This window comes from Salmo salar, chromosome 26 (genome assembly GCF_965601325.2).
Source record: "Salmo salar chromosome 26, fSalSal1, whole genome shotgun sequence".
NCBI lineage: Eukaryota > Metazoa > Chordata > Actinopteri > Salmoniformes > Salmonidae > Salmo > Salmo salar.
This window is the reverse complement of record NC_138316.1, coordinates 6,736,145-6,749,140: the sequence shown is the minus strand read 5'-3', so window position 1 is coordinate 6,749,140 and position 12,996 is coordinate 6,736,145.

Here is a 12,996-nt window from a genome sequence, read left to right as displayed (position 1 = left end):
CCACATAAATGAAACATGTTAGATAAACACCATTTTTTCTTTTTCAGTTTACTTATTTTCTTTTTGTCAAGCAAATATAATTGTTCAAGTTAATGCATTGTAATGGAATAGAATCAATTTAACATGATTTGGTTAAGCTAATTTTATTTCGATTAAAATGTGTAGCTTCAAATGGATTTGATCATGTTCCCTAAACCTGATCACTACTTAATAATTAACATTATTTTATTGATGATATTACTCATAATTATGTAGAAGGTTCTACATAATTATTCATATAAGCACAAGATGAAATGCTGCCATTTTCTACCTTAGTGTTTGTATTTACACAAATGAATAGGGAAATAAAAAGTACATGCTAAAGATGTGGAACCAAGGAGCAAGAGACCATTTGCATCAGTGACAATGAAGGCAAAAGGCATGTGTTTCAAAAATTCTACTGTATTACTTTGTAACGTTTCAGCTTTTTGGAACGACAAATGTCCATTCACTGACATTCTGTGTTCAATGAATTGCACAGGTCTAAATCCCAGTGCTGTAGGTTATATATATATATGTATTTTTTTTTTTTTTAAAGCGTTGTCCTAATAATGATTGGGCACTCTCTCTAATACATTTTGTTACAGAATGAGGTAGTTATTTTTCATACAGAGTAACAGACAAAGAATGTGGTAGGTATGTGTGCATGTTCATTCTTTTGACTAAAAGTCACTAAAGTGAAACTGATCTACTCAAAACACCATACAAAATATCTAACAAAATCACGATAGCTCCATATTTGGACATGCTCATTCTGTTGGGAGTTTTTGTGAACAATCTAACAAGTTCAACAGAAGTCAAACAGCGTGTGAAACACAACATACAGTCTGAAACAGCCTGTTTTTAAATGTAACAGCTTTGTTAGAAAGATTGTTCCCATTCAGTTCCATAAAAACCTTCCGAAAGACTTCAAAGGTGTAGCGGAGCTCAGTAGGGTAACTGAGGTTCATGGCATACATGAGGCTGAACAGCATTGCAACAGCAAACGCTACGTTGCCCAGATCCTGCAGCACCTTGACGCCTTCAAGGACAAACCCAGTGTCCTTTGGTTCCTCACTCGCGACATGGTCTTTGATAGTGTAGATCCCCCACAGTAATGTCCTCAATGGCTGCCTTGGTGGACTCTTCATCCATGCCCTGAACAAGACACAAAGGCATAACTTGTCAATCATGTGTTTACAGTTAGGGACTCTAGATTGCAAAAAGTATAGCTCATGAAGCACAAGAGCATGATACAGACAAAGTCAACTAAATCAAGAACTGCTGGTAATATTTGAACACCGCCTATTACAAGGCTAAAATTAAAAGTGGTTCTAACAAAGATTTCCATTCTATTCAGATTACATTTGAGACATAGCCAATTTGATCACTGTATTCAGCATTCATGCAAACAAAAAAAGACATGGAGTCTATAATCTGAATTATACAATTCTGAATAAAAAAAAATAGAAAGTGCATCTAACCGCAGCCAATGAATTAAGATGGAAGACAGAGGAGATGACACAGGGATAGAATAGCTAGTGATAGAATATGTTGGTGACACGGAACAGGAGAGTAAGAAAAAGGAAGGAAGGAAGGAATCACTTCAATCTATTAACATACCACATATAAGGTTTTCTGGGCCTTCACCCATATACACACACACTCCCTTTATGATGCACTCTCGTCCGACATCTATGTTGCTATTCTAAGAAAAGAGAAGAAGGATTTTTTTTTATTTGAAGTCAACTTTTGGTGTAGAACCACATATGAATGTGTCTTTTGAAGCATAAGGAATTCTTACATCAGCCATAGGTGCAATGATTGATGTGACTCTTCTGCCCAGCTGTCCTCCTCTTCTTTGGAACAACTTCAGGTGGTTATCTGAGTGTATATCAAGTTGAGAAAGAAATTTGGACTGGATTGGGGTTGTGGTGATTCTCTTCAACTCAGCATTGACCTGAAAATAGTAATTAAACAAATTAGATTAAAAACTGCAGAAAGGAAAATATCCTGGAGATGATCACACAAGCAGCAAACTAGAGGGTTCTCTATAGGGAGAGAAATAACTAGGCAGTCAGCACAAATGGTGATGACTCTGAATAAGGCTCACTTATGTGGCAAGCTGAGGGAAAATAATCTTCTACCTTCACCAACAAATCCCAGATAACATTCCCAATAGATCAACAATAAGACAATCATGGCTAACTTACCTCAATGAGCGCATGCCATCTTGCCATGAAGTCCTCTACCATGGGTGCGTCACGGACAACTTCATGTCTCCCGTATGTAAACATCTTCTCCATTTTGAACTTCACTGTCTCTTTGTTGTCCCTTTTTCTTCACATCGGACAGTAGAGCTTTCCGCATGTCCTCGAGGATCTCTTCTGTTTCTCCTGAGGGATATGTGGGGAAAAAGTTCACTTCTGCTCTCTTTGGCTTTTTAACACCATAGGCTGCACTTGACTTCCCTGCAGGTTTGTGCTTCAAGGAGTTTATCATCACCTCTGGACATCCCAGTCTTCTCAGGCGAGTGAGATAGTTTCCCAGTTTGTATTTCTAACTGGTTTTCCATCCTCCACACACAGTGAAGGAACACTTCTCAGTCAGATTTTTAGTACCCTCTATTGAGTGGACTTTACTTTGGTGCACAATTAAGGCATTCCAGGTCTTAAATTCATATGGACAGTCAATGTATGTACATGGGTATAGGACAGTACGGCCGTAATGTGGGTGCTTTAATGCTTTAACTTGTAATGATGCAAAAGTTGGGACATACTTAACATCAATCCTGAACACCCCTTACACTTCCACATTAACACAACACTGAAAAAAAGAGAACAGAAATACCATAAGACCTAAAGAGTGACATTCAGACAACATTCATTTGTTGTTGTTGCTATTAAAACAACCTCTGATAACAGTACTCACAAACCCTATATAGCGTTTGAATGGGTAGACAAAGCAGCACAAACGTAGTAGGCAAACATGGACCTGTAGATATACATTTTGTTCATGAAATTATTACTTTTTTCATTATGAAATGTGGAAGTGAAGTGGCCCGGGCCTTACTGAACACCTCTCGGAGGTCCTGTTACTCAGCAGGAATGGGCGGAGAGGTCCAGGGCAACTTCCGAGCCCACAGGAAGGCTGCGTTGACTTTAGGCAATGGGCGTGGCAGAACGGGCTCCAGCCCATGATGGCACCAGCAGTCCAGTCTATGAGGGATTGTGTTGCTGGAGCCAAGAGAATCCCAATACCACGGGAACCTGAGAAGACTTAATTAGCATGAATTGGATTGAGTGGTTCCCTGACACTCGTGGGTTGATGGGAGGGGTATTGTGGGTGACCCGGCCTATAGAGCGCCCATCCAGCTCTCTAACGTCCATGGGAATGGAGAGTGGCTGAGTGGGGATGCCCAGCTCGGATGACAGGGTAGCGTCCATAAAACTCTCATCTGCCCCAGAGTTGATGAGTAAACAGAGAGATTTCAACTGGTTCCTCAACAGCAGGATGGCATGGAAAGGGGTGCAAGTAAGGGGAGAGGAAAGGTTCTCCGTATGGCCCACCAGAGTACTCATCCCTACTGGTGAGCCTGGTCTTTTAGTGGACAGGAGGACAGAAAATGACCAGTAGTTCTGCAATACAGGCACCTCTTTGTGTGAAGCCGATGTAGACTTTCGGCTGGGGACAGCCTACCTCTGCCTAGTTGCATCGGCTCGGGAAGAGGTGAATCGGCAGACTTCGGAGACTCTCAAGGAAACTCGGGTAGCCTCGGGTCCTCTCGGCCAAGGAGACGTCGGGGACTTCGGGGATGCCTCGGAGACGAGGTGGAATTGGACCTCCTCTCCCATAGCCACCCATCGATCCGGATGGTCAAGGCAATGAGCGAGTCGAGATCCATCAGTAGTTCCCGGGCTGCTAGCTCGTCCTTCACATCCTCCGATAATCCGTGCAGGAAGGTGTCAAACAGCGATTCCGTTTTCCAGACACTCTCAGCTGTCAACGTGCGGAAATCCACCCCATAGTCTGCCACACTGCGGGAGTCTTGCTGAAGCTGGAGTAACTTCCGGGCAGCCTCTCTCCAGGACAATGGAGAACTCCAGTGTCACGTCCTGACCATAGTAAGATGTTATTTTCTATGGTAGAGTTGGTCAGGGCGTGACAGGGGGTGTTTTGTGTTTTTCTATGTTTTGTAATCTATGTTTAGGTTCTAGTTTTTCTATTTCTATGTTGTTGTTTTTTGGGATGATCTCCAATTAGAGGCAGCTGGTCCTCGCTGTCTCTAATTGGAGATCATACTTAAGTAGGTTTTTTTCCCACCTGTGTTTGTGGGTAGTTGTCTTCTGTTTAGGTTATGTACCTGACAGAACTGTGCACTTTCGTTTTTTCTCTTTGTTATTTTTCCTTTAGTGTTTTGAGTTATTCATCATGAGCAATCAACACGCTGCGCTTTGGTCCCCTCTCTACGACAGCCGTTACATCCAGACTGAAGTATACTGCCGACTGTTGTTCTCACGTGGCCGTAGCCCAGGCGAGAGCCCTCCCGGACATCAGCGTGATGAGGTACGCTATCTTCAAGCGGTCCGAGGGGAAGGAGGAGGGCTGCAGTTCGATGAAGAGAAAAGACTGCGTGAGAAATGCCCGACAGGTTCCTGACTCTCCAGCGAAGCGTTCCGGGGTAGATAAGCGGGGTTCTCGGGCAACCGGGGTGGCCGGGGAGGCCGTGCTGCTAACAGCCGCGTTACTGAGGGGGCAAGAGGTTACCATCGTGGTAGACTGCCTGACAGACAACCCGCGGAATTTCTCCAGCAATGTGTTCAACCCGCAGTCATGGTGTTCGGCCAAGGTCTGGAACCCCTCCATAAGACCATGAAGCAAATCCTCATGCCTTCCAATGGTGTCTCCTTGGGAGGAGACGGCATTGTGGCGCTGGTCCGAGTCTGCTGGGTCCATCATGGCCAGTTCGTACTGTCAAGACTCAGGAGTAGACCCAGACAGTTTCAAAATAACAAAAGTTTATTACAAAAACGGGGGCAGGCAAACGACAGGTCAAGGGCAGGCAGAGGTCAGTAATCCAGAGCAGAGTCTGAAAGGTACAGAATGGCAGGCAGGCTCAGGGCAGGCAGAGGTCAGTAATCCAGGGTGGTGTGACAAGGTACAGAACGGCAGGCAGGGTCAGGGTCAGGGCAGGCAGAATGGTCAAAACTGGGAAAACTAGAAAACAGGAACTAGAGAAAGACATGAGCACAAGAAAAACGCGGGTAGGCTTGACGAAACAAAACGAACTGGCAACAGACAAACAGAGAACACAGGTATAAATACACTGGGGATAATGGGGAAGATGGGTGACACCTGGATGGGGTGGAGACAAGCACAAAGACAGGTGAAACAGATCAGGGTGTGACAACCCCATACATTTTCCCTGACACCCAAAAGTACTCATTACATTTTGAATGCTTAGCGGGACAGAAAGTGGTCCAATTCACACACCTATCAAGAGAACATCGCTGGTCATCCCTACTGCCTACGATCTGGCGGACTCACTACACACAAATGCTTTGTTTGTAAATTATGTCTGAATGTTGGGGTGTGACCCAGGCAATCTGTAAATTTAAAAAACAAGAAAATTGGTCCATCTGGTTTGCTTAACGTAAGGATTTTTTATTATTCATGCTTTTACTTTTGATACTTAAGAATATTTTAGCAATTACATTTACTTTGATACTTAAGTATATTTAAAACCAAATACTTTGACTTTTACTCAAGTAGTATTTTACTGGGTGACTTTCACTTTTACTTGAGTCATTTTCTATTAAGGCATCTTTACTTTTACTCAAGTATGACTTTTGATGGTCTACTGATAGTGGTTAATATTTAACATGAAAGAAATAGGCAGTGGTGGAAAAAGTACCCAATTACTTATTAATTACTGTTAAATATTAACCACTATCAGTAGACCATCAGTAGGCCTAATAACTGTTATGTTCATGTTTTAAGTATCCCTATATTAGAGGTAGACCGATTATGATTTTTCAACGCCGATACCGATGCCGATTATAGGAGGACCAAAACCCGATACCGATTAATCGGCCGATTTGTATTTATATTTGTAATAATGACAATTACAACAATACTGAATGAACACTTTTTTTAAACTTAATATAATACATAAAATCTATTTAGTCTCAAATAAATAATGAAACATGTTTAATTTGCTTTAAATAATGCAAAAACACAGTGTTGGAGAAGAAAGTAAAAGTGCAATATGTGCCATGTAAAAAAGCTAACGTTTAAGTTCCTTGCTCAGAACATGAGAACATATGAAAGCTGATGGTTCCTTTTAACATGAGTCTTCAATATTCCCAGTTAAGAAGTTTTAGGTTGTAGTTATTATAGGAATTGTAGGATTATTTCTCTCTATACCATTTGTATTTCATATACCTTTGACTATTGCATGTTCTTATGGGCACTATAGTATTGCCAGCCTAATCTCGGGAGTTGATAGGCTTGAAGTCATAAACAGCGTAATGCTTGAAGCACAGCAAAGAGCTGCTGGCAAACGCAGGAAAGTGCTGTTTGAATGAATGCTTATGAGCCTGCTGCTGCCTACCACCGCTCAGTCAGACTGCTCTATCAAATATCAAATCATAGACTTAATTATAATATAATAAACACACAGAAATACGAGCCTTAGGTCATTAATATGGTCAAATCCGGAAACTACCATTTCGAAAACAAAACATTTATTCTTTCAGTGAAATACGGAACCGTTCCGTATTTTATCTAACGGGTGGTATCCCTAAGTCTAAATATTGCTGTTACATTGCACAACCTTCAATGTTATGTCATAATTATGTAAAATCCTGGCAAATTAATTACGGTCTTTGTTAGGAAGAAATGGTCTTCACACAGTTTGCAACGAGCCAGGTGCCCCAAACTGCTGCATATACCCTCACTCTGCTTGAACAAAACGCATGAGAAGTGACACAATTTCCCTAGTTAAAAGAAATTCATGTTAGCAGGCAATATTAACTAAATATGCAGGTTTAAAATAATATATACTTGTGTATTGATTTTAAGAAAGGCATTGATGTTTATGGTTAGATACACATTGGTGCAACGACAGTGCTTTTTTTGCGAATGCGCTTGTTAAATCATCACCCGTTTGGCGAAGTAGGCTGTGATTCGATGAGAAATTAACAGGCACCGCATTGATTATATGCAACGCAGGACAAGCTAGATAAACTAGTAATATCATCAACCAGGTGAAGTTAACTAGTGATTATGTTAAGATTGATTGTTTTTATAAGATAAGTTTAATGCTAGCTAGCAACTTACCTTGGCTCCTTGCTGCACTCGCGTAACAGGTGGTCAGAGAGAAACTTTTTCAAACTTTGACAGTGTTACTAGAGACATTTCAGTTGCAATGACTAACTTCATAATTGATTTTGAACAGAGGTACTATAGGATGCACAAGTAGGATGTGGTTCTCCCGAATGCAGTGTTAGCTTTCAAGTTGCTAGATACTGCCTGTCTGGATGGTAGGGAGAAACAGTTGGCTTTGACTGTTTGTACTGTGCTGTCTTTTGCGTCAATGAAGTAGGCACTAAAAAAGATTTTGGGTGAAAAGACTGTTGCGCCAATAACAGATGGAATGCAAGTGAGTGACGTGGCATATTACACTGAGCAACAGAGAAAAAACGCCAACAAGTCACATTCAAGACAACCAGACGAGGGCGCTATTGCCCGGCACAAATCCACTGGACTGGTATGTCAGGCACGCCACAGGAGTCACTAGTGCGCGATGGGACAGGAACATCCCTGCCGGCCAAACCCTCCCCTAACCAGGACGACGCTGCGCCGTCCCGGTCGCGGCCAGAGCCTGGACTCGAACCAGGTTCTCTAGTGGCACAGCTGGCACTGTGATGCACCGCGCCATTCGGGAGGCGGCAGTTGTGAGACATGCCAGAAATAAAGCAAACCTAAGCCCAGACCAGCTGTTGTTTTGCCACTGGCTTCCAAGTACAATGAAACAGTGGCTGTAGATCTACATGAGCTAGGACCAAGTGTGTGGTACCTTCACATAATCGACCACTTCACACGCTTCAGTGCTGGAAGCATTGTGAATACAAAGAAACCCAGTGAAATCATCAAGCACTTCATTCATTCCTGGATAAGTGTGCACGGCCCGCCCCAGAAATTGTACAGTGACAATGTTGGAGAATTCAATAATAATTAAATAAGAGAAATGGCAGAGAAATTCAACATGGAAGTAAAGACAACTGCTGCATACAGTCCACGTAGCAATGGACTTCTGGAGAGACATAATCAAACACTCACAGAGATCATGCTGAAAGTGAAGCAAGACAATGGATGTTACTGGAATACAGCTCCTAGATTTGGCTTTGATGGCAAAAAACTCAATGCACAATGTTCATGGCTACAGCCCATGCCAACTTGTATTCGGGCAGAACCCTAATCTTCCCTCTGTACTGATTGACAAGCCATCAGCACTAGAAGGGACCAGTGTGAGTGCATGGGTGGGACAGCACCTTTCAGCAATACATGCAGCGAGAAGTCTTCAGAGAGAATTCTCAGGGCTCTATGTAAACAGCTTCAACCCACAGATGAGAAGTATGAGACTGGAAACAAAGTGTACTACAAACGAGTTGACTGTCAAGAGTGGAAAGGACCAGGAGTAGTCACTGGCCAAGATGGTGTGGCAAGTTCTGTGAGGCACGGAGGCACCATTGTCAGGGTGCATCACTCAAGATTGCAGAATGTAAATTATCAACAAGATGGAGGGGCTGTTGCTGAGAATCAGCCTCCTACTAAAAAGGACACATTAACAGACACAAACATACCAGATGTCACATCCAATGATATGGACACTGAAACTGACACAGGAAATGGAGCAGAGACCTTCAACCATGACACAGGTCATACTGTTGAGGGTTCAAATTAGGAAAATGTTCACCATCAGCCACATGTGTTAAGACAACATGGTTGTTCCAATCTGACAACTGGACAAACTGTTAAATACAATGGACAGAGAAGGTGCTATTCCACACACAGTCATTGGAGGAGCAGGAAAAGCCAAAGGAAAACACCAGAACTGGTACAACTTGCAGTACTCTGAACCGGCTACACTTTCTGGTCATCTGACCTGTCACTTGTAGATAATCGCAGAATTGAACCAATGGAAAATCGAGAAAACAGAATGACATTCAAAATTATGTACTTGACTCAGCTAAACTAGATGAGCTCAGTAATTGGAGGAACGATTGAGTGTTTGAGGAAGTCAAAGACATTGGCCAAAAAATGTGTCTCAACAAGGTGGGTGTGTACCCTTAAAGAATCCTTAACTGGAATAGTGCCTAAAGCACGTCTAGTGGCTAGAGGTTTTGAGGAGCTGGCTGCTAAACAACTCCCAAGACTCACCGACATGCATCTCAGAGTCACTCAGATTGCTGCTGACAGTGATCTGACAGAAAAAATGGAAACTTCATTCCATAGACATAAAATCTGCATTTTTGCAGGGAACAGAGCTGTCAAGGGACATTCACATACGACCTCCGCCTGAAGCTAAGAGCGAAGGAACACTGTGGAAACTAAAAAAGTGTGTGTATGGCCTGGCAGATGCATCACTCTACTGGTACAACAAAGTCAAGGCAACAATGCTGAGTACAGGTGGGAAAATGTCACAAGTGGATCCTGCCGTCTTCTATTTGCTTGATCAAAACAGCAATGTGACTGGAGTACTTGTCTGTCATGTTGATGACTTAATCTGGGGTTGTTTACAGAACTTTGCTTCAACTGTGATTCCACACCTCAAAGCTGTTTTCCTGGTCGGCCACAAAGGAACATCTTGCTGACTAAAAAGGGAACATCCGGTCTTGTGCTCCTAAAGGCACTCAGTAATGGAAAGTGTCAGCTTATGTAATACAAATAAAACTTTGTCACACACCCCATTTGTAATGGGGAACTTAAATAATACCTGGGACATTTAATTATTTTGTTGATGTTTTATTTGTCTTTAAAGAGAAGTGGGAGATTGTTAAAATTCATGCTTTAAGTATCCCTATATTTCTGTTATTATGGTGCCATCACTCGGTTATTAGTACGCCTGGGCAGTAGTCTCACTGGTTGATGGACCTGGTTTGAGTGTGATGGCGACTATGTACTGTGGTTTCACAGTGAAGTAAACATTGTTAAACTGGAACCTAGTCGTTGTGTCATTTTGAGTTAACAATAACACATATTCAACTGCCAATTTACTGTTGTTCCCTTCAGTTGGTATACATTATCGTTATCATTCCATTTAATTACATTGTTTTGTTTACCTTAATTTGCTTCCTCTGTAAACGCCGTCACTGCCAGGTGCTTGTTGCTGAGGATCATTAGTAACAGTTGATTCAAAAAATAAAAATACACATATGCTAATTAAATTGTTTAGGAGTGGAGAGCAGTCCAAGCAGTAACAGTTTAAACGCGAAGCATGGCGCAACACTTGGCTGTGTCATCGCAGAGTTCCATGGTTAGCGCACATAGACGAGGGTATAGCCTACCATTGTACACAATTCTCCCTATTATAATTATACAGTTGAAGTCAGAAGTTTACATACACCTTAGCCAAATACATTTAAACTCAGTTTTTCACAATTCCTAACATTTAATCAGAGTAAAAATTCCCTGTCTTAGGTCAGTTAGGATCACCACTATATTTTAAGAATGTGAAATGTCAGAATAATAGTAGAGAGAATGATTTATTTCAGCTTTTATTTCTTTCATCACATTCCCAGTGGGTCAAAAGTTTACATACACTCAATTAGTATTTGGTAGCATTGCCTTTAAATTGTTTAACCTGTTAGGGCTAGGGGGCAGTATTGACACGGCCGGATAAAAAACGTACCCGATTTAATCTGGTTACTACTCCTGCCCAGTAACTAGAATATGCATATAATTATTGGCTTTGGATAGAAAACACCCTAAAGTTTCTAAAACTGTTTGAATGGTGTCTGTGAGTATAACAGAACTCAAATGGCAGGCCAAAACCTGAGAAGATTCCATGCAGGAAGTGGCCTGTCTGACAAGTTGTGTTTCATCTGGGCTCTTTTTATTGAAGACTGAGGATCTTTGCTCTAACGTGACACTTCCTACGGCTCCCATAGGCTCTCAGAGCCCGGGAAAAAGGTCAACGATATCGAGGCAGCCTCTGGCTGAAACACATTATCGCTTTTGGCAAGTGGCCGATCATAGTACTATGGGCTTAGGCGCGTGCCCGAGTCGACCGAATGCTTTATTTTCTTTCGTCTGTTTACCTAAACGCAGATTCCCGGTCGGAATATTATCGCTTTTTTATGAGAAAAATGGCATACAAATTGATTTTAAACAGCGGTTGACATGCTTCGAAGTACGGTAATGGAATATTTAGAATTTTTTTGTCACGAATTGCGCCATGCTCGTCACCCTTATTTACCCTTTCGGATAGTGTCTTGAACGCACGAACAAAACGCCGCTGTTTGGATATAACTATGGATTATTTTGAACCAAACCAACATTTGTTATTGAAGTAGAAGTCCTGGGAGTGCATTCTGACGAAGACAGCAAAGGTAATAACATTTTTCTTATAGTAAATCTGACTTTGGTGAGTGCTAAACTTGCTGGGTGTCTAAATAGCTAGCCCTGTGATGCCGGGCTATCTACTGAGAATATTGCAAAATGTGCTTTCACCGAAAAGCTATTTTAAAATCGGACATAGAGTGCATAGAGGAGTTCTGTATCTATAATTCTTAAAATAATTGTTATGCTTTTTGTGAACGTTTATCGTGAGTAATTTAGTAAATTCACCGGCAGTGTTCGGTGGGAATGCTAGTCACATGCTAGTCACATGCTAATGTAAAAAGCTGGTTTTTGATATAAATATGAACTTGATTGAACAAAACATGCATGTATTGTATAACATAATGTCCTAGGGTTGTCATCTGATGAAGATCATCAAAGGTTAGTGCTGCATTTAGCTGTCTTCTGGGTTTTTGTGACATATGCTAGCTTGAAAAATGGGTGTCTGATTATTTCTGGCTGGGTACTCTGCTGACATAATCTAATGTTTTGCTTTCGTTGTAAAGCCTTTTTGAAATCGGACAGTGTGGTTAGATTAACGAGAGTCTTGTCTTTAAAATGGTGTAAAATAGTCATATGTTTGAAAAATTGAAGTTTTTGCATTTTTGAGGTTTTTGAATAACGCGCCACGGGATTACACTGGCTGTTACGTAGGTGGGACGATTTGGTGCCACCTACCCTAGAGAGGTAAACTTGGGTTAAACGTTTTGGGTAGCCTTCCACAAGCTCCCCACAATAAGTTGGGTGAATTTTGGCCCATTCCTCCTGACAAAGCTGGTGTAACTGACTCAGGTTTGTAGGCCTCCTTGCTCGCACACGCTTTTTCAGTTATGCCCACAAATTTTCTATGGGATTGAGGTCAGGGCTTTGTGAAGCCACTCTAATACCTTGACTTTGTTGTCCCTAAGGCATTTTGCTACAACTTTGGAAGTATGCTTGGGGTTATTGTCCATTTGGAAGACCCATTTGCGACTAAGCTTTAACTTCCTGACTGATGTACTGAGATGTTGCTTCAATATATACACATAATTTTCCTTTCCTCATGATGGCATCTATTTTGTGAAGTACACCAGTCCCTCCTGCAGCATAGCACCCCCACAACATGATGTTGCCACCCCCATGCTGCACGGTTGGGATGGTGTTCTTCGGCTTGCAAGCCTCCCCCTTTTTCCTCCAAACATAACGATGGTCATTATGGCCAAACAGTTCTATTTTTGTTTCATCAGACCAGAGGACATTTCTCCAAAAAGTACGATATTTGTCCCCATGTGCAGTTGCAAACCCTAGTCTGGCTTTTTTTATGGCGGTTTTGGAGCAGTGGCTTCTTCCTTGCTGAGCGGCCTTTCAGGTTAT